General features: G+C 37.4%; 1 pseudogene; it reads right to left on the reverse strand.

Moving 5' to 3' along the window:
- Positions 1–214: 214 nt before the first annotated feature.
- Positions 215–333, reverse strand: LOC118604924 (annotated as a pseudogene).
- Between the last annotated feature and the right edge of the window lie 18,716 nt (positions 334–19,049).

The raw sequence follows: 19,049 nt of genomic DNA on the forward strand, positions 1-19,049 counted from the left end.
GAAGGGTCAGGTTTGAAGTGCTTTCACAGTGGTGGCTGGATCCATTCCCCTGATGGACCTTAGTCCCTTATTTGTTCCCTGTTGGGTCATAGCTATTTCATTAAAAAAAAATTTTTTTTTAATTTTTTAGGTGAGGCAACCCTTGGTTGACCTCACAGATTGCAAGGATCTTGTCAGCTTACAATCCCTTATTTTTTATTTTTTTTATTTTTTATGCCTACAGTACCTGGTCTTCCTAGGTGGTTGCCCATCCAAATACTAACCAGGCCTGACCCAGCTTAGCTTCCAAGATCAGATGGGATCAGGCTTATTTAGGGTAGCCTGGCCATAGATGCTGTTTCATTTTTAACCTGAAAAAGTGAAAAAGGACAGACTGCATGATAGGGGTGGAACCATGAGGAAGAAAAGACTGGTTTTCCTCTTAGGCTCCTCTCTCTGAATCCATTACCTGGTGATCCATCCCTAGTCACATTAGCTACAGGAAGGCTCTTGCTGTGGCTGGGGGAAAGGTAGGTATAACACATAAGGTATATCTTTGCTTCCATACAACCTTATACCCTTGCGTGTAATTGCTATTCCTCAACACCTCCTTGTGAGTTAAGCTCAGGCTTATTTTTCCAGCTGGGGTTGAGAGATTAAGCGCCTTTATCATTATCACCTGGGGATATAGGACAATTTGGCTCACTAATCTGTAAACTCAGGCATTTCCCAGGAACAGAACATTTCGATGTAAATTGATATTGTGAAATATAAATTTCAGCACCAAATATGGCAGTTCTCACTGTTACCTTCTTGTTGAAATTTAAATTTACTGTAATTGAATAGACTATTTTTAGTCAATGAGGAGCAAAATTTCTCAAGATTTTAGATATGCATGTAGAAACCACATATTGCTGACTACAGCAAGAGTGTGGCTTTGCAAACATGTTTCTGGTCACCAATATTGTCATGACAATTTAATGAGAACAAAGGTCAGGTAGATGTATCATGACGCTTCTGATAAATTTTTATGATCTTCAGTGACTGCGTGAGTAATGAGTGTTTGTGTTTTTACAGGTTTTACCCAGAAATAATACCTCTCTATTTTCCCCAAACATCCCAGAATAGTTAAAGAAAGCAAAACTGAAGAAGGCTAGACATACAGATGCTGCTTCTCTCTGAATGCTGACAGAATTTAATGCTGGCTTTGCCCACAAGGTGGCAGACGTGCTCTTGTTAAGATTTGATGATCTAATTCAGAGAGCGACTTTGTCCAGACAGGGACGATGCACTCTCTTAATTGAATAGTCACACCCTCACACACAAAGGCCACGCAGGATGTTCCCATGGAAAAAGACATCTATTTTGCAATCCGTGGGGAACATGTTTTTATGTAATTGATGGCTTAGTCAGGGATACTTTTTTGAGGCCTTTCAATTCATTTCAGTAATGAAGGCAGTAGGACCTCAATCTATCATTCATCGACGGTATTAGGAGAAAAATGAAATCTGATTAAAATTTGTACATCATGTTTTGTACTAAAAGTTTTTTGGCTAAGAGTCTCGGGTCCTAGAAGAGGCTAACAGAACAAACTATGGGATATAATTTTCTCTCATGACAGCGGAGAAATATTTCATTGTACATCACTGAACTTAAGGTTCAGGTTGGTCCACAGTAATCATCTCATGACTAGAATCACTTGGAGGGGGAGCCAACCTTGGCTGTGGTTGAAACTCATCTGGATGTTTTTAAAAATTACAGCTGCCAGGACATTATAGAGATGCTGGAGTTGGGGAACAAACAGGCCCGGGTGTCTCCCATTTAAAAATCTGCACAAGTGATTTCTGGAGTGAAAACTCCACCCTTGGAGTAACATTTGTATTTCTTAAGCATAAAGTAAACATATTCTCAGGATCACCTTACCAGGGTTACCTGCCCACAACTATGGTTTCGGGAGCACAGAAAGGACTCTGGGGCCCCAAATCCATTCTCCCCTTCAGCCTAGTAGGAAGTTTGAGAGTTTTTTTCTCTGATTTCTCCTTTGTATCTCCTGGGTTAAAGTGCAACAAATATGGGGTGTCATTCGTTAACAGCCTTTAGCTTCATAGTTCTGAGTTGTTTACAGTCAATAAAGTAGTAGGCATAAAATACTAGGTAGATCAGAGTTGAAAAGGTTTAGGATTTTGGAATCCTTTTGGGAAGGGCAGGCCTGACTATGGGAATGCATAGAAATTCACTGGTCACCAATTAGCAGATTTCAAGCTTCACCTAAACTTTGTATATTTTCCAATGTTGTGGTGTGCTGCACAGGCTCACTGCTTAGTTGGTGGGGGGTGGGAGTGAAGTAGGGGAGGGTGGTCCTGTGCAATGGTATGATTCTTCCCTGGAAAGGATCAGAGAAGGAGAATCTGGTGGTATCTATCACAGGAAATTTCTAATCTGTGAGTGGTGATGGAGGTGAGGTCAGGTTTCCTGGCCACGAGTGCAGGACTTCTCTTTGTGGAGGTTTTAGGGATAGAGTTACTGCTAAGGTTTTGTCTCTAAGACATTGTAATTGTAGCTTAAGAAGTAAAAAATTTGTTCATCATTCAAATGCATAAGAGCACAATCTACTTGATCATTATTTTTCCTCTAGGTTGATCAGTTATTTCAGTGTTTTCTAAACACATCCTGAATAACTAGTCAATATGAGTCAGTTGTATTTAAAACTAGCCAGGTATGTGAAAATAAACAGTTGAACCTTACACTTGGCATGCACATAGCATTAATGTAAAGTACTAAAACATTCTGTTTGATTATAGCTATTGCTTTTAGCGTCGAAATGGCATGGTAGCTAGTCTAGGCTTTAAAATACCTAAAAACATGACCTTGTATTGTTCACTTTAAAATGGTTAATTTTATGTTATGTGAATTTCACTTCAATAAAAAAATATAATGAACAGTTCACAAAATAACTAAAAAGAGCAACATTTCCCACTTGGGGGAAAACTTCCTATCAATCAATTCTAAAATAGCTATCTACTCCATTTGTTTGCATTGTAAATCATTAGCGTCTTTCTCTGTTATGGTCTTTATTACACTCCAGGAAAGCAAACATAGACCAGGATATAATATGAACTATGTGCTAGTGACATTTGGTATTCTCTGGTTGCCCATGTGGTTAATCAATTTCAGAAATATATGCTCTGGAAACTGATTTGCTTGGCCTTCCAGTATTTATAGTGATCTTGTTCCAGTTCCTAATTCATGGGCAGATTTCAGCCATAATAAAAAGAATCAGTATCTATCAGAGAAACCTTCAGCCAAGGAAGCTAAATAAACTCTTAGAGCAAGCAGCCCAAGCCTCTAAATTTTGCATGTGGCATACAGGCAGTGGTCAGGGTTGGAGAGGTGAGTCCTAGGGCCTCTGGTACCACAGATTCTAAAGTTCTGTGAAACCAGAAAGAAACATTTCCTAAACTCAATTTTATTTTACAACAGACATTTTTAGAGATTGCAATTCTTTCTCAGGGGAAAAAAATCTCATAAATGTCCCTTTAGAATTTAGTTAACTATTTATAACTTTAGCTCAGAGACGAAACTGTTGGCAACTATAAATATTTCTGACATTATGCCTTAATGCTTCACCTCTTCAAAGTCACAGGCGACATGGTCCTGTACTTACCATTCTCTTTGGGCAGAGCAGGTCACAAAGCTCAGACTGCACCAGACTGCAGTGGGATGGTTTGCAAAGCTGGCTTCTGACTATCAAGCTGAACTCTAAACTTAAGTTAAACATTCGAAATAATCGGAAGCTCAATGGTTATAGATAAGATGAACCAGAGATCTGAAAGACACTTCTCTTAAAAAAAATTGAAAGTGATTTACTTTATTCATGGAGAAAACAAATTTCTCTCCTATTTTTGATTTCCAGCCACTAATGAGTTATAAATAAATTAGCTAATGTGGACATTTTCTATTTTCTCACGATTGATTGAATAAAAAGAGTTTTGCTTGGCTTTAGGCCTTCCCAGTCAGGTCCTTTGCTTAATGAAAGGTGCTTGCAATGATTAACTGACTGAAATACCACGTTTGACAGAAAAGGTTGAGGTATTTGCATAGTGTCTCTATGGCTCTGCCTGATAAATGTGAACCGCTTTATCTGGTTTTCCAATAAATAATTTGCCCACATTGTAATGAAAATGATAATGGAGTGTCCTGAATGCTATGCAAATGCCCTGCTCATCATGAATTATCCAGGTAATTGCAACAGTTCTTTGCATTGTGTGAGCTGCAGTGATCAGGCCAACAGGTACTTTGTAAAATGGAAAATTTTTTAATATAATTATATTGGGAAGTAGGGAAAGCTGATGATAAATAATGAAAATCTCTCTCCCTTAAATACCCATAAATCATAAAGCACATTATGGCCTGAAAATTAATATGAGCTTAGCTTTGAAGTGAATCAGAAAGTTTCCTATGTTTGGCAATATTTTGTTAATTTCACCTAGTTGCAAGTTGATGCTATATATGCCAAAATTGTCCTATAGATGTGTTAATGTTTAGCTTTCTTGTTATTGTCCCAGAAAGTTTCCATTTATAATCATCTTGCAATTATGTCTTATGAATATTTTTTCATCAAAGGTGGAAAAGTAAAATCAAAACTTAGAAGGCCACAGCTTTTCTAGAAAAATTGAAGAACAGCATGTGTGTGTGTGTGCGTGTACCTGAAGAGTAGTCTTGGCTGAATATTGGTGTCCTCTGGGAAGCTTGAAGAAAACAATAGCAACAACAAAACACATCATGTACAGGCCTCATCTCTACAGATTTTAGTTTAATTAATATTTAAAAAGCTCACCAGGAGGTCGTGTGAACGAAGTTGAGAGCCACTGCCTTTGGCCATGCTTGTTTCATTCCAATAATGCTGTTTAACTTCTTTCTCTGCAAAAATTTATTATTTAAAAATGTTTCTCTTTGGTGAAGTTAATCTGTGAATTTTTTCATAGTCATAGGACAAAGAGAACGATTATTTTTGTTTCATGATACACATAAATAGAAGTTTGGCTGACCTATTATGCTTCTGCCAGATAGACACACTTCCTCTTCTTGGAAGTGGTTCTTTGATACTTTAAAAAAATCATTTCTGGTATTTCATAAAATTATGTCATAATTAGAACCTAATTCCCTCAAGTCTTCAGCAACACTTGGCTAGGAATTAGGTTCTAATTATGACATAATTAGAACCTAATTCCTAGCCAAGTGTTGCTGAAGACTTGAGGGAATTTAGAAGGGGAAAGAGCACTTCTCTAATTAGAGAGAAATGTGGCTCACTTAGCAGTTTGTGAGAAATATTACAGGGTAAGAGGGTGAGAGGTGAGACTTGCATTTGACCCAAACTTTGTATCACTATTTCAGGTTAATTATTCAAAGTCCCTAAAGGGAATATGTATGAACAGAATAAAATGGTGGAGCCAAGGGACATTCATTATTATGCTCTGGCCCTAAAACCTACTGTAGAACTTTAATGGTCTATATTGAGCCATAAGGAAAACTTAATTTTTTTTCCATCTTAAGGGCAATTCTGAGGTCTAGAACTAAAACAGGTTCTACTCGCGGGCTTCTTTACTAGTTGCCCATTGGAATGATCTGAAATTAAAAAATAATACGGTTGCTTGGGTGTTTTCCCCTGCCACCAGAGATATTGACTAAATTGGTATAAATGTGGCTTCGCAACAGAATTTAAAAAGCCCAACAAGGTGGATTTTAATATGTGGTAAAGGATGAAATGACTAGTGTGTTCTGTTTCTTTCCCAGTAAGTGCACCCTGAGTCTCAGATCTTTGTGTTTCTGTGGCCAGGACCAGAGCAGTAGCGGTGAACAAAAGAACAGGGAGTTCTAGAGGCCTTCAGGAAGGAGTCATCTTCAGACTCACTTTTCCTCACCAGTTGGGATGAGGAAAATCTTAAAAAGGAACAGAGACAAAGAGATTATTTTTCTCAGGACAGAGTAGACCCTGTTCCCCTCTTCCTCTCTAGCTTCAAGGAATCAAGGGAATGCAAAGAAAGAACATGCGTTTGTGCACGTGATCTTAATTCCCTCGAAAATGTGCATTCAAGGACAGAGGTCAATCTGTAAGCAAACTTTTCATCCTTAAGAGTAGAATGAGATGCGAAGGTCAGGGAAAGATCCATCTTGATCCCACCTTCGGGAGCCCACTTGCTCAGTTCCTGCCTCCACACCTGTGTCTGTAAGATGAGTGGTTCGTTTCTCATGGCTTTTATGTACATCTCTGAAGTTCTCCTAGTTGCCTTTCTGAGAGTACCGCCAGCACCACACTGTACATTACCTGAAAAGTCATTTGCTTTTTATCTTTGACTTGGATTTTGTTGAAATATATTTTATTTGATCCTTGTCCAGATTATAAACCATGGGTTTATTGCCTGGGTTTTGTATCCTAGGATCACTAATTACTTCCTAGGTTGACCTTAGTAAAATGCTTACTCTTTTCGAAACTCAGTTTCATCATCTTTAAAGTAATGGGACCTACTCCATAAGGTTATGGTGAATAAATAATAAATAAAAATATAAACATAGTAATTGAATAAATTTTAAAAATAAGATAATCTACATCCTAGCATTCAGAACAGTCTCAGCATATAGTGAGAACTTAGTGCTAAATGTTTCTTCTTATTCCTTCTCTATCCTTCCAACCCAGCTTACCAGATAGTTTTACTATTTGCCGCAAAGTTCAGAGAAAGATAATAATAATAGTAATAATGGTATCTAACATTTACTGAGCAATTATTATATGCTAGGCACTTTTCAGGCATTATTTAACTCAATTCTCACATTAGCATTCTGTGATGGTTAGTGTCATTGTGTATCTATCTCATTTTCTAGGGGAGAAACCTGAGCTAAGAGAGGTTAAGTAATCTGCCCAAACAAAATGTGAATAAATTATGGATATAGAATTTTAACCCAGGCTCATCTATTGCTATAACATGATAAACCTGAGCAATGAAAACTGAACGAATAGAATTTCCTTTGGAAGTCAATTCTTTGTTTCATCAGAGAAATTAGATCTCTTTACTTGTTGCCATAGAAAGATTACAGTCCCTAAACATCTGTAAAAAGAGCAAACTTCCCCCATTTTTTTCTTTGTTGACTCATTCTGTCAGTGGTGGCTTGTTTGGAATCTGTGTTTCTTCTACAGCAGCGGCTTTCCTCTGGAATTGCTCCTTTAGCACGCCCAAACATAAAAAAAATGGGATTGAGGTGAACGCACTTCAACGTGTGTTTATGGCTCCGAAGTCCCAGCATTACAGAACACATGAAACTGTAGCAACAAATATTCCTCCTTTAGCAACTTGTAATTGGAGCAGTAGTTGTTACTCATATGGCAAAGTATTAGTTGGAACTTAATATACATTGTATTCTAGATCTACAGTGTTGATCAGGACCATAGACTAAGACAGAGATTTAATCTGGGAGAACTTGACTGACTGATGAATGAACAGAGGAGGGCAAAAGACAAAGATTTCTTGGCTCCAGCTTTGCCAGGGGGTAATCAATCTATGCCAGTTTCCCAGAGTGGAGGACCTGTGAACTTACAACTCAGTTGGGAGGAATCTCCCATCAGGAAGTTAATTGTGACACAGTAACTCCTGTAGTCTGGAGGGAAATTACAAATTGTCTTTTCTCCACAGGTGGCATCTAAAGCTTCTGTCTTTTTCCTCCTGCACACAGCTCCTGCTCTAGCGGCATTGCCCATCCTCAGGTCTTTCCTGAAGTCTTCTTTTTGGTGTTTATTTTGTTTGTTTAAAACTCCTAAATTTTCTTTCCATCTCCTTTTGATATCTTACTTTTTTGGGTTCCATTGCTGAATTAGTGTATTAGTCAGCTCAGGCTGCCATAACATGATACCACAGACTGGGTGTCCTTAACAACGGAAATTTATTTTCTCACAGTTCTGGAGGATAGAAGTCCTAGATCAAGGTGCTGGCCGATTTGGTTTTTAGTGAGGGTTCTCCTCATGGCTTGCAGACAGCTGCTTTCTTGCTATGTCCTCACATGGTCTTTCCTCTGGGGCCAGATGGTGGAAAGGGAGGGAGCAAGGGAAAGAGAGAGAGGGAGAAGGGAGGTCAGAGGGAGGGAGGGAGGGAGAGAGAGACAGAGAGAAAAGACTAGCTCTCTGGTATCTCTCCTTCTTATAAGGACAGCAGTCTTATCAGATCAGGGCCCACCCTATGGCCTCACTTAAATTCAATTACCTCCTTAAAGGCCCAGTCTCCAAATATAGTCACATGGGAGTTTAGGGCTTCAACATATGAATTGGGGGAGGGCACACAATTCAGTCCCTAACAGTGTAGGTTCTCTCTAGGGATATAGTACACATTCTCTTTTGTAGGAAGTACTCTAAGTTTATAACAGGCACTCCTCTAAGAATAGTTCATGATCTCTGTAGTTTTTTGTTTGTGTTTTGTTTCTTTGTTTGTTTTTGGTCTAGCATATTGCTAAGGATTTCTGGGCCTTGCACTGTTATTATGCCACAGTACCTCTTCATCTGGAATTACCTGGGTCTGTAAGAATTTTATTCTGGAGAAAATCTCTTAACATAGTCCTACTAATTTACTTTCTTCTATTTTCTCCATTTTAAGCACTATTCTTGCTTTTGCCTTGGGTTTCTTTTTATGTATAACTCTGTTCATTGTTCAAAACTAGATGCTTTAGGTCACCCTTGCTTTCCTCTCAGTCCAAAGTAAAGTAGAGGATTTAGTCAGATATTCTTTTAGCCAACTCCAACTCTGCTCTCTTTAGCTTCTAGGAATAAAGTACATTTAAAGAGAGACCATAATCATGTACACTTGAACTTCAATCCCTTTGGAAGCACTAGCTCTTGGAACTATAATCTAGGAACTTGACCAATCTATAACAATATTCCTTAGCTTGCGGATGAAGTAAGAGAGAGTGAAGGGACTATAATAAGGAGCCATAAACTTTCCCCAATTAAACCTTAGAGTACAACATAGAGATTGAGCCCATCTGTCACTGGAAATTTGGGGTTCATGGGAAAGCTCAGTCAAGCTCTGGTGCTTGGGACTCTTTCACCCTTTCAGACCTCACCCTGTCTATCTCTTTGTTTGGCTGTTCATCTGTGTCCTTTATCATATCTTTTATTAGATAATAAACTGGTAAGTGTGTTTCACTGAGTTCTGTGAGCCATTCCAGCAAATAATTGAATCTCAGGGGGAGGCGCTCATGCAAACCCCTGCATTGTAGCCAAGTTGGACAGAAGTTGTGAGTAACCAGGGCCCTGCTAGTTGTGATTGGCAAGGTGCCAGTCCTGTGGGACTGAGCCCTAATCTGTGGGATCTAATGCTATCTCCCGGTAGATAGCCTCGGAGTTGAGTTAAATTGTAGGACGCCCCGCTGGTGTCACAGAGAATTGTGACACCAAAACCTGATGTCAGAAGTGTTGTAAGCGTGGTTGTAGTGTGGGTAAAGGAGAAACACAGGAGGGAGAGCTGAGTGTTTTCACGATACACTTCCTCCCCAGGATCAGCCCTCTTTATTCCTACAATTGCTGCTCCAGAGGTTAAAACCATACTATCTCATCAGGGTCTCGTTTAGAGGCTCGCATAGTTTGTGCCTTCTCCAGTGCTCTCTGTACTTTTACATGGCTCCTCAAGGCTCTGCATTCTTCCATTCTTGCACTCACTCCAGAGGATTAAATTCTGCTATGCCCTCTCTGTCTTTCCCTTCCTGGTGAGATGTGTCTTCTTGTCTCAGGCCTTTGTTATTTAAAGGGACGCACTAATTGATACCAAAGCAATAATGCAGCGCTTTCTGGCTCTGGCTGCAAACATTAGAAACACCTGGGTAGCTTTCCCAACTTATCCACACTGAGCACCATCCCTACCAATTAAATCAAAATCTGTGGGTGTGGAGCCAGGGCGCCAAAAACTCTAGAAGTCTTCCAGGTGATTCTCATATGCAATCGCACTGAGGACCTCTGTGGTAACAACAGCTCAGGAGAACACACATAACACAATTGAACCTGAATGGAGGTTCCCAATGTCTTACTCCAAAGGAGGGACTTCGGGTGGGACTTTCAGTCTTTGGGAGAAACTTTTATAGGTGGAGGGAACAGGTTGGGGTGGAGAAGAGGCTTCCTTAATCCACAGCAGTCAGGGCTTGGTCAGGGGAGAGTGTGATGGGCAAGCTGGTGCTGGCTGTGGGTCCTCTTTCTCCTCCATAATGAGATGAAGAAGAGCACAGGAGTTCAGCAACTGGCCCAAGTAAGGGACAAAATTTGCTCTGTTAAGGACACATTTTCTAGAGCCATGTCTTGTGGTATAGACAGCACGGTTATGTTGTATATGTTGCACTTTTTTGTCTTCTCTGAATATGTCTATATATATATATATGTCCTTGTAAAAATAGATTCTGTTTGCTTCTGACCCTTAGCTGTAGCTAGGGAGAATTTCAGAGAAGTTCGACTTCCTAAGTAACCAGCATCATCAATGAAATATGTCTCTGTTGAGGTCTGGCAGACTATTGTGAAAAACCACCATCTGTCAAGTGAAGACATATACATAATAATTAGTGACAAGAGAATCACCACTCATGTCTCCTGTGGGGTATTGTTCTTGTTTCTGCTAGGATGCAATTATTTGTTTCGTATGCTTCTGCCCAACTTAGGTCATGGGCCCTATTTCTAAAAGATATCTACTCATTTGTCATCTCTTCTACCACGATGTAAGCTTCATGAAGGTAGGAACGTATTTGTCTTGCTCCCCATCGTATCCCCAGCACTGAGCATAAAGACAGCATATGGTAGGCACTCTTGTAGTCTACAAATGAATGATCAAGGCATTGGCTCTCCCACTGGTTTTCTTGATCCTTCTACAAATCAAGAAAATCAGTTGCAGAAGTAAAATTGCTTAACCATCCATTTTCTCTTACTCCTATTCAGATAAGATACTTACACTTGAGACATCTTTGTTTAATCCTCTACAAGCTACTTCTTTTGTCTCTAAGAAGGATTTGCTATCAAGTCTTATTTTAATTGTACATCTAAGAAGTCAAATTTCTACCTCCTTTTGTTTCATTCAAAGTTTTGTGATCCTTCCATGTTTAATTCATGCTGATGTTTTGAAGACTATCAGCCAAGAGCTGAAATCTAAAATACTGGAATAAGATATCTCTTTAAAAAAGTAACAGACTAGCATGATGTTCATACACCTGCAAAAGTAATTTCATACCTTATTCTCTATTCAGGTTTTTCAATGTTATATTCATATTTGGATGAGATGTTAAAAATAGATTTATCTCTTCCCCTTTGCTCTCCTCTTTGATTCTGTGTATTTTTTTTTCCAGTTAGAATCTCATTTTAACAGAGACCCATCCACGCATCAGAGTACTTAATGGCCTGCCCATCACTGATTAGATCTCTCACATTTTCTAAGATGGTGAGTTGTCATGCTATAAATCAAATCTCATGTGGAATATTCCATGCAGTGTTCAGGATGTCTGCTTTCTTATCCTCTTGATTTCCTTGCATAGATGCTTAGTTAAAGAACATATATACCACATTTTATTTCTATGTCTTGCCAATAGAATTAGAGGGGCAAACTATCATTGAGGTTCTCTTCAATTTACCAATTGTTTTAATCAAGTTACACTTTTGCTAATTGTATTAGTCCCAATACATTTTCAAAGAAGAGTGCCAACAGCTTGTTAGTTATTCACCTAAGAATTATTTGTATCATTTCTAATTAATAATAACAAGTGGTTCAGTGAGGTTGATGGGGTACAAACATTTTAAGGAGATAATCTGCACTCATAAATTGAGATGCCATTTATTAGTTCGTCTTTGTAAACATCTTTATAATACTATGAGCCTTGGGATGAAATCAGCAATTTCATTTACTATATAATGCTGTTTGTTGGGATGTTGAATACAAAAGATCAATATCTAATAGGATTCTACCTTAGGGTGGGATCCTGACAATTTATTTGGATGAAAATTTAATATAGTTATATATCTCTTTTCTAAATGACATTTATTACATGGCAGTTAAAGCTACCTAACTGTGATCTAGGTCAGAGCTTTTGAAATTGGCATGAAATTGGAAACTTTTAATGAGTTTGCAAATATCTCCTCTGAAATTTGCATTTAACCTATTTTCAGGATAGAAGTTATCTTGAAGAGCTAAAGTTATTCTCTCGGGTTTCCTTATAAAATTGTTCATTTCTGAGTTCTGGAAATGGATAGTGGTGATGGTTGCCCAACATCGTGAATGTACTTAATGCCATGGAATTGTGCACTTAAAAATGCTTAAAATGCTAGATTTTATCACAATAAAAATAAGGACTACAGCCACAGAAGATAATAGGGATTAACAAAACTAAAATTGGTAGACCGTTGGCAAGATCAGTTTTTTTATAAAACAAGAAAAGATACAAAGACAGAAAGAAAACAAATTCTAGGATAAAAAAGAGGAAATATCTGTAACTACAATAGATATTTTAAAAATAATAATAACTTTGTTTGGATTCTGGCTTGCACAAACTGCTTGTTAAAAAATACTTTAGAAATAATTGGAGGTAACCAAAGACCTACTAGTGTTGAAAACTATAAATGCATTGTTGTTAATTGTACTGAACATGTTTATTGATGCAGTGGTTATATGTATATTTTAAAAGATCTCATTTTTAGTGATAAGAGCTAACATTTAAAGAGAAAATTTTTATGATGGCTGGGATTTCCTTGAAAATAATCCAGAAAAAAACGTGGTGGGAGGTATGTGGAATGATAGTGTCAGAGTGTTGATAACTGTGAAAGCTGCTGATGGGCACATGGAGTTATATTTCTCTTTTTTGCTTTTATATTTATTTGAAACTTTCTAAAGTGAAATATAAACAAAATAAAAAAACATTAGGAACAAATAAAAAAGTTACGTATTTCCAGGCTTTGAAAGTTCCTTCTCCCACCTTCCTGAAGACGAACACTGAGGAAGACAGGAAGAGATTTGTTCATATTCAGAATGTTAACATTCAATTTCATGCTTAAAATAATTATTTTTTTGGGTGAAACTCCTTGAGTAAAGCTTTCAAAATGCATTTTAAGGGAAAATATATTTAGTTTTCACCAGACACTTTCATTTCTATGATAATTCTCAGGCTCCGTGCATCAACTGAACATGGAAAAGCTACTTGTATAAAAGAGACTGTTGAGAGTCAGTTGGTCAACAAAGAATTCTTTTTGTGGAAAACAGAATGAGCACAACAATACTCTTGACTCCCTAAAATGTTTGAAATGCCTTAGCGGGTGACATTATCTTAAACATGATTAGAAAAATAAATCAACTTTAAACTCCTACGCGAATCCAAAGTAGAAGTGTGCTTAGTGCTCACCCTCTGAGGAGGTAAGTTTTCATGGGCCCCCATGGTGAGCTGAATAACGCCCCCCAAAGACATCCACGTTCTAATCCCTGACACCTGTGACCATTGCCTTATATAGCAAAAGGGATTTTGTAAATGTGTTAAAGGGTTTTTGAGATGGGAGATTATCCTGAATTATCTTGGTGGACCCAAAACATCCACGAGTCTCTTTATAAGAGGAAGGCAGAGGGAGATTTTATAATAGAGGAGAAAGTGATGTGATAATGGAGCAGAGAGGGATTTGACACAGAGGCAGAAGATGATGTGGTGATGGAAACATAGCGAGATTTGAAGATTCTACTGTGCTGCCTTCAGAGTTGGAGGAAAGGGTCATGAACCAAGGAATGCAGCTCTAGAATCTGGTAAAGGAAACAGATTCTCCTGTAGAGCCTCTGGAGGGAATGAAGCCCTACCAGCATGTTGAAACTGATTTTGGACTTCTGGCCTCCGGAACTGTAAGAAAATAAATTGCATTGTTTTAAGCCACGAAATTTGTGGTAATGTATTCTGGCTGTCATAAGAATCTAATATATCACCTTAACTCTCCCTCTTATGAGAATGGTGGGGAAAATGGATGGAGGGCATGGCACTTGGGGTGTGTATTAGAAGCACATGAAGGTAAATATCATGATTTGGTTGATTTTTTTGCAGATACAGACTACAACCAAATGAGAGATCTGTTATAGTGGTTTCCACCTTAACCACAGGGGTTGTTTACAGGTTCTATTTGGTTAGTCTGCCTGATAATCTGTTCTCCAAACCCCCAGGTTCTGAAAGCAGGGTATAGGGATTAGAGGTACTGATGAGGACTTCTTAAGGTGTTAGAAGCAACATTAGAATAGGTTTCTAACATCCTGGACTGTGCCTGCCTACCAATAAGTAGCTTTGGAGAAGATTTGTAACTTTTCCTAACCTGTAAAATGGGTTAAAATTACAGAACCTGCCGACATCATAGTATCTTTGAAGGCTCAAATGAAATGGAAAGGTCTTTTCAAGTGTAAAAGAAAAGTTCTTCCTCCTAAGGTTATTAGATGGGGCCAAACAAGGTTGGCATCTGCCAGTGAACCATGGTGGCCCAGAGCAGGGTGTTGGAGACAAAGTGGGCTGAGCAGGTTGTCCATCTGGGTGGACAATGGTGATGGCTCACCACGAAGGGTTTGAACTTGAATGAACAAAGGAGTGTGAGAGCTCAGATGTGGAAGTGGTGAAAGTAGTATTGAGAAATTGGTTATAGTGAATTGATCTGTATATTAAAGTTAATGTGACCCAAATCTCTATTAAGGTATAAATATTTCCATTATCCTAGATAATGGAAATACCTCATGCCCTTTCCTGGTCAATTGCTGTTTCCACCCACCAAAGACAACCAGAGTTTTGATTTTTTCCACCATAAATTATTTTGTCTATTTTAGAATTTTTAAAAAAATTTTATATAAATTTTAAAATATAAATTATAAACTTTTAGATGTTCCTTCACTTAGCATAATATTTTTTGATATTTACCTATTTGTGTGTACTTCATTACTTTGTTCCCCTATATTGCATTATGAATCATAATATTTTATTGTGTGATTATACTGTAATTTAATTCATTCTTCTGTTGATGTGAAGAGGAATTTGCCGTCAAAAGCCTAATCAGCTCATTGTTCTGCTTCTGTAGATGTGCTTACTGCATAGACCACACTCAAAATTAACTACACAAAGACTCATCTTCCCTTTCGCTTGTTCTGTCTAAGCAACTGCCTATAGCCCATAGCAACTCCAGAGATTTGTAACTCTTTGGAACTGCCAGCAATCCATAGTAACTCCCACCCTTTGTAACCATCTGAGGACAAATGAACAAATCGGCCCATGCCAAATAAACTCTATATAAGCAAAGTTGCAACTGAGTTCTGGACCCAGATCTTCAGAGTGCTAGCTCCTCCCGGATCACTGGCATAATAAACCTGAGTTCTCCAACTCTCTGAGTGCTGCTTGGTTCTTGCAGGTCTGATTTTTGCAACATTTCTGCAATAGATGGACATTTATTTTTTTTTTATTTTTCTCCTTTGAATAAAGTTCTATAAATAAAGTTTAAATAAAATTCTTATTCCCTTGGGGTTATACCAAAAAGTAGAATTGCTGGATTATAGAGAAAAGGTATATTTATTTTTATTGAGGCTGCCAGACCATTTTTCAAAGATGTAATATTTTACATTTCTCCCAACAAAGCATGAGTGTTCTCATTGCTTGACATTCTTGCCAATGTTTGATATTGCCAGTCATACTTATTTTATTCTTTTTAGTGAGTGTGTAGTCTACCTCACTGTAGTGTTAGTTTGATTCATTTGGTGACTAATGATGTTTAGCATTTTTTCATTTGGTTTTCTGTCTTTTATTTTTGTAAGACTTTTATTTTTATATACCCAAGATACCAGTTCTTTGTCTGATATATGCTCTCAATTGGTTGTTTGCCTGTTAATTTTCTTTATTAGTATTTTTAGATGAGCAGAACTTTTAAATTTTGATAAACTCCAATTTTTCAATTATTTTTCTCATGCTTATTATTTCTTCCTGTGTCCTAAGTAATATTGGTGTATGTCCAAATCACAGTGATATTCCATGATTTCTGTTTCTTAACCTTGCCAGTCTGTTTGCCTGCTTTTCTCGCCCTTCCTTCCTTCCTTCCTTCCTTCCTTCCTTCCTTCCTTCCTTCCTTCCTTCCTTCCTTCCCCCTCCACTGGCCTTTCTCTCTCTCTCTCCCTTCCTTTCCCTTCCCTTCCCTTCCCTTCCCTTCCCTTCCCTTCCCTTCCCTTCCCTTCCCTTCCCTTCCCTTCCCTTCCCTTCATTTTCCTCCCTTTCTCTTTCCTTTCTTGTCCTTTTTTCCCCTCCCTTACTGCACTGCTTAGGACCTCCAGCATACTGTTGAATAGATGTGAAAGAGGATATCCTGGCTGGTTCCTGGTTTTAGGAGAAAAGATTTCCCTCTTTCACGACCAAATACACTAATTGTAAGGTTGTCAGATTTCTTTATGAGGTTGTGAAAGGTTCCTTTATTCCTAGTTTTCTGAGAATTTTTACTACTAATGAGTGTTGGCTTTATCAAGAGCTTTTTCTGTATCTAGTATGATAATCATATAGCTTTTCTCCTTTATTCTATAAATATGAATTACACTAATTTTTTTAAGTAGTTGGAAATGTATACTACATTATTCAATGTACCACACAATGGTTTTTAATATATTCACAATGTTTTACAATTATCATCACGATCTAATTCTGGAATGTTTTCATCATCCTAAGTAGAAATTCTGTACCCATTCAGCAGTCACTCCCCATTTCTCTCTCCCTTCAGCCCCTGGCAACTGCTAATCTCCTTTCTGTCTCTATGAATTTGCCTATTCCACACAGTTCATGTAAATGGAATCATATAATATATAATGTTTTGTGTCTGGTTTCTTTCACTTAGCATGTTTTAAAGGTTCATTTGTGTTAAGCATGTATTAGTAGTTAATTCCTTTTCTGTGGACAAATAATATTCCATTACATATACCACATTTTGTTTCTTCATTTACAGTTTATGGACATTTGAGTTATTTCTACATTTTGATTCTTATGAATAATTCTGTTATGAATAATTGTGTCCAAATTTTTTATGCGGACACATGTTTTTATTTCTTTTGGACATATGTTGTCATTCATTTCATTTATCCATAAGCTATAGCCACCCAATACATTGTTGCCATAATTATTTTAAATAAACTATTATCTTTAGATCAATTAAAATAGAAAAATAAATACATTTTTATCCTTTGTTTATTCCTTCTCTAATTCTCTTCCTTTCTTTATATAGATATGAGATTCTGAAATATATTTTCCTTGTCTAAATAATTTCTTTTAACATTTCTTGCATTTCTTTCAAGAGAGTTTATTGGTGACAACTTCCCTCAGGTTTTGTTTGTCTGAAAAAGTCGTTATTTCTCCTTAATTTTTGAAGTATAACATCAATGGATACAGAATTTTATATTTGTGGATTTTTTTCTTTCAGCACTGTAAAATATTTTATTTCATTCTCTACTCATTAGGATGATTTCTGAAGAGATGTCTGATGATTCTTGATTGGTAAGGTGATTTTTTTCTCTCACTCATTTCAACATTTTCTTTTTGCCTTTGATTTCCACATATTAAATTTGATATGCCTAGACATTTTTTTTTTTTTTTTTTTTTTTTTTTTTTTTTTTTTTGCTATTTATCCTGCTTGGTGTTGTCTGAGATTCCTGGATCTATAGTTTGTGTCTGTCATTAATTTTGGAAAATTTTCAGGCATAATCAAATCAAATATTTCTTCTGCTTCATCTCTTTCTTTTCCTTTTGGTATTCCCATTACGTATATATTACATCTTTTGTAACTCATCCATAGTTCTTGGATATTCTGTTCCATATTTTTAATTATTTTTTCTGTTTTTCATTTAAGTTTGGGAAATTTCTATTGATATATCTTCAAGCTCACTGACTTTTCTCAGCTGTGCACAGTCTACTAAGGATCTCATGAAAGGAATTCTTCATTTCTGTTATAATGGTTTTGGTTTCTAACATTTTCTTTTGAGTTTTTCTTATCCATCCTTCTAATTACATTACCTGTCTGTCCTTGTATGTTGTCCTCTTTTTCCATTAGGACCCTTAGCATATTAATCATAGTTATTTTAAATTTCTTGTGTGACAATTCCAAAATATCATATCCGAGTCAGGTTCTGATACTTACTTTTTCTCTTCAGACTGAGTTTTTTCTTGCCATTTAGCATGCTTTGTAATTTTTATTGAAAGTATGAGTAAAAGGAACTGAAACAAACAGGATTTTAGTGTGAGATTTTATGTTTACCTGGCTAGGAGTTAGACTGTGTTTAATGTTTTGTATAGCTGTGTCAGAGGCTCAAATTCTCCTAGCATTCTTTCTTTTGTCTTTCTTGTTGTCTTGGGGTTTTCCTAGAAACTCCTTAAATGGAATCTATACCTTGTAGTCTTCTCAGTTATAATACATGTTATCATACTGGAGCCCTGTTAATATGATGGTAAGATATTAGGGAGGGAAACCATTCTATAATCTTATGATTAAATCTCAGTGTTTTCAATGGGCCTGAGTCCCTAGAGTGTGACCTTCAGAAAAGTTTCTTAGCTCTTTTATCCTGCCCTAATATGGGACAGGAAGGTTAAAGGAGGCTGGAGCTGTCTAATTACCCTTTCCCTAGGTCAGATAAAGCTCTAATAAAGTAACTTTCTTGAGGTCCACCCTTTGTTTTGAGAGCAAAACGTTCTAGACTTATTTCAAAATTGTTACTTCTGCTCCCTACCCCTTGTCCAGCTAGAATCAGGAGGCTTTTTTTTTCTTTGGTCTTTAGTGGGAAAATCTAGTGGGACTCCTGGAAGCAAAACACAATTATATAGGCATTCTCCTAAAACTGGGTCCTCAGAGTTTTTTAACTCTCAAGCTAGTCCACACTCAGGCTCCAGCAATTTGTCAATTATCGTTTAAGTGTTACTACCAGTTTATAGCTTCAGTGGACTCTGCTCCTGGTAAGCTGTGATCCTCTGTATTCATGAGTCTCTCCAGTTTTCGGGGTAGTGGTGTGCCCTGTGACCTCAATTCTCTGATGAATCTAGGAAGAGTT

The sequence above is a fragment of the Rousettus aegyptiacus genome, unplaced genomic scaffold (assembly GCF_014176215.1).
Source record: "Rousettus aegyptiacus isolate mRouAeg1 unplaced genomic scaffold, mRouAeg1.p scaffold_m13_p_6, whole genome shotgun sequence".
Taxonomy (NCBI): Eukaryota; Metazoa; Chordata; class Mammalia; order Chiroptera; family Pteropodidae; genus Rousettus; species Rousettus aegyptiacus.